Source organism: Asparagus officinalis, chromosome 7, assembly GCF_001876935.1.
Source record: "Asparagus officinalis chromosome 7, Aspof.V1, whole genome shotgun sequence".
Classification (NCBI taxonomy): domain Eukaryota; kingdom Viridiplantae; phylum Streptophyta; class Magnoliopsida; order Asparagales; family Asparagaceae; genus Asparagus; species Asparagus officinalis.
In genome coordinates, this window is record NC_033800.1 from 86,221,750 (window position 1) to 86,226,215 (window position 4,466).

Genomic DNA, 4,466 nt, shown 5'->3' on the forward strand with positions numbered 1-4,466 from the left:
ATGAAATCAAGGGCCAGCTCTCGCAAACCATGTTGCAAACAACTTATCATTGCCAAGAGAGGGTTTAAAAGCCTCCCATGGGCTAGAAGAATAGTAGGGTACACCTCTTCTGCTACAAGGGCATCTACTGGCATGTGGGGACAATACAGCGCTTCAGCCACAACATTAGAAATCCAGCTAACAGGGCCATATCTGATATAGGGATTGCCGCTTGATGATGGAAGCTCTCAAACTCGGTCTGAGCTAGGAAAACGTCCTCTCTGGCCTCATTGATATAGTGAGCAGTTGCATCATTGATCTGGGCTTGGATATCCTTCGGAGTGCTCACAATCAAACTAGATACGGTAGCGCCCTTGTGGGTTAGATTTTAAAACAGGTATTCTGCTTACGATACTTGTTTCATGCCACTCTCTCTTTCCCCTGTCATCTATGTGCAGATATAAAAATGACACATTACTTCCCAGAGAGTGTCATAGATCTCAGGGCTTGCCTTCCTCAAAATCTTGAGTTTCGCTGCTCTCGAGATAAATTCTTCATACGTTAATTCCTCAAAAGAAAGACCAGAAATGTCATGCATTTCAAGGATGGCGAAACCTAACTCCCCAACAGGAGTGCAGAAAGTGTAGTTTTCTAGGTTGTACCGCTCTAATATGGTGAAGAAATTATAGTGGCTTTGAGCGATACAATATCGGGTGGCCACCACAGGACAACCAAGGCTAGATTTGGTAAGTGGTGTCTCAAGCTCATTCAAGACAAACTCCGTCATCCGAGTCCACCATCCTGCCTTCGTAGAATGCACCCGTCCAGGAGACCTGAATACTTGTGCAGGGAATTCACCTTTCAACGCCATAAATCTTCTGATGAAAGTGTTAGCCAGACTAGCCACTTCACCGATGGATATTCCTTTGAAAACAAGCATGGTCCTAGAGCTGTCAACTGTCGGTTATAACCTACGGTGCGGACGCCATGAAAAGTCAGAGCACCAACTACAACCCCGTCTAGCTCCTTGACAAGATCCTAATGCATGTGCCTCGGGATGGAAGCACACTGAAAGTATGATAGAGGGAACATTCTCTCCATGTTGGGTAGAAAGAGACGACGACCCCTCACCTTCCTTAACCATTTGTAATCCCCATCGTATATGATATCCTTCTTAATTACGATAGAGTCTCCAAACAGAAATGCCGGATTTTTAAACTTCTTACAATCTACGTTCTCAAATCTGGCATCTATAGCCAGGACCCTGAATGTTGCTGGAGAGGCTTGGGTAATAGTATCTTTGAAGATGGGGAGTTCCTAGCATAGATTGAATGTCATCTTACAATCCGTGCCACCTTTATGGCCGAAGTGATGGTAGAAGGAAAGAGGCTCATTGGTATAGCACATTGCAAATAGAAAAAACAATCAGTTAGTGTGAAACTAAAATGTCTAAAAAGACTTAGTTTAAAATGCAGAGGTCAAACCCTACGCAGAGATCGAACCCTGTATTTCAAAAATTAAATGCAGAGGTCGAACCCTGCATTTCAAAAATCAAATGTAGAGGTTGAACCTTGCATTCTAAAAAATTAAGCGCAGAGGTTAAACCCTGCATTCCAAAAAATCAAACGCATATGTCAAACCCTACGTTTCAAAAATTAAACGTCGAAGTCGAGTCCTGCATTTCAAATTCCAAACACAGAGGTCCACCTCTATGTTATAATAACAGAACGAGTTTTACTCATTGTTCAAAGCTCAGAACTTGTTGAAACAAGTCTTACAGTCCCGAAGTTCAACACTTACTGCCGACGAAGGGGATTTGTGGCGGTGGCGCACTCACCTATGTTGTGGCGCCACCGACGACCGAGGGCGACGGTGCACCCTGAACCACTGCAACGGGTGTCTTTGATTTCGACACGGTCTTCTTCCTTGTAGCCATTGTAATCTTGTTAGAGAAGATGAATAGTGTTTGACAGAGATTAATTGAAAAAATTTCGTTAAGCGTTCACTAAAGAAGAATAGAAAAAGTCGAATGACTTTTAATTTGACCTTTGGCGGTCTATTTATAGGCAGCTGGAGTTGTCAAATCAGAGTGGGATTTTAGGCAAAAATCCCGCCCATCTTAAGTCGATTAGACTACTAAATGTAAGGTTTAGCCCTGTGTTTTCAAGTTCCAAATGCAAGGTTTAACCCTGCATTTTAGCTTTCAAATGTCAGGCCTAACCCTGCGTTTCAAGTTTCAAACGTAAGGTTTAACATTGTGTTTTAACTTCTAAACACAAAGGACCAATTTTGCGTTTCAGCTTTCAGATGTCAAGTTTTTTCGTTTAACCCTCCCATCAAGCTGCCACTGCCATTATGGTTATTGTACAGAGAAGCTAGCAACGGCCATTAAAGTGACAAAAGCCAAGAAGAAACTAGCCTATGATAAGAAGCTATGCAGCCTCTTGGATGAGTAAAGACAGATTCTAATCATTGTCGTTGATAGCACCGAGTTGAATCCATCTCAGATCTCTTCTTTCCAAATGCTTAACATTCCCACTAAGATTAACAAGGATACTGTTGAAATCATTACCCCCTGCTGAGCTAATCAAGAAAGGAGATAAAGTGGGTTCCTCTGAGGTTGCCACCCTGGCCAAACTTAGGATAAAGTCCTTCTCATATGAGTTTGTGGCGCTCTCTGTCTATGACAACGGATCTGTCTTTGGCCCAGAGGTGCTCAACCTCACTGAGGATGACCTCGCTGACAAGTTTGCAAATGATGTTTCTATGGTTGCCTCGTTGCCTATGGCTCTCTCTTACCCAACTTTACAGCTATGCCTCACATGTTCGTCAATGCCTACAAGAACATCCTTGCTAGTGATGTTGATACTGAATACCCTTTCCCACAAGCTGAAAGGGTGAAGGAGTATCTCAAGGATCCAAGCAAGTTTGTTGTTGCTATTGCCCCTATTGCAGCCGCTGAGAATAATGCTGCTCCTGATTCCAATGAAGATTCTAAGCAAGATTTCAAGCAGAGTTGCAACATACATACCCTCATGTGGGTCTTGTTCAGCTAAACTTCTGCAACCAAGTTCATGATGTTTCCGAAACAGACGTAGGGAATAATCATTCAACAAATCTCAAACTAGTTTGGGATCCAAAGTATTCTAAAAATTCGTTCCAGACAGCCACGAACTTTCAAAAACTTTAGAGGGGGTTCTGTAGGCTATCTAAAAATCACTACAGATAGTTAATCCCCATCAAACACCAATGATGGAAGTTACAACCTGACGACTTCCACATCAACAACTCGACAATGAAAGTTACAATTAGACGACTTTCATGACAACAGACGAAAGCTACAATCTAAATATTTTCGCATAGATCAATAAGGATTACAATTCAACGATCTTCATGACAATCGATGAAAGCTCTAATTCAATAGTATTCACAAACAACAATGAGAGTTACAATCTTACGACTCTCATATTTTAAGGAGCTAAAGCAAAGATTACAAAACGATGATCTTTACAACACTCTGACAAAAGAGATATACAAATCAACAATCTCTCCAATTCATAACGCAAAGCCCACCTCTATGTTCTAAATTCAAAACGCGGTATAGCCACTACGTTTTTTACCATGACGCAGATCTCAACTCCGCATCCTAATCATTGGACATAGAGTTCGTGCCCAGAACACCAGTTTTGGTGTTTAACTCGTTCAAACATGTGATGAACAGTTTCAAAACTATTTTCTCATGATCTAAAGGGTTTTTGCCCCACTTAGGAGAAATTAAGGGTTCGGTTACACCCCTTAATCCCCCTATAAATACTACAAAACTCAAAAGAGTTTGAGGCTGAATTTTTTTAGCAACAGGATTGACTTTTTGCATCAAAAAATATCGCGTAAAGAGAGGATCTTTTTTTTAGATCTTGAATTTTGAAAGATCAAAAAAGGCGCTTTTGGAGAAGAAGATCGGCATTTATCCTTCAACAACCAAGAGCATCTTCAATTTTAGCAACAAAGAGCTTAAATCTTGGCTTGAAACCGATTTCGGTTAGACCAATTAACTCTTTTACAGGAGTTTTATACTCGCTTTGAGTTCTTAAACTCGTTAAGAGTTATTCTCAAACTGTGACACCCCTGGGTTCACACAAGGCTGCAGTCCAAGGTGAAACCAAGAATGTCAAACCTGTCATGCACCACACCGTGCAACAACATGTTTCACCATCACAATTAACATCTATCTAGTAGAGTCAACAACAAGTATAGGTACAAAAGCAAGTAAAAGATAATACAAGAAGATGGATGAAATGATAATAATCAACTTAATGTCTCATCATCCAACAAACAGAAACATATAGTCAAGATCTGAGTAGATAAACTGGAATACTCAACAAGTCTCAAATACAAATATATGACAAGAAGGAAATAAGGCACACAGCCTTTACAACTTCTAGAACAAGACTCTCAAATGTCTAAACACAAGTCTACTGTGGAACTCC

General features: G+C 40.9%; 1 pseudogene; it reads left to right on the forward strand.

The window, feature by feature from the left end:
- LOC109847464 lies at positions 894 to 3,035 on the forward strand (annotated as a pseudogene).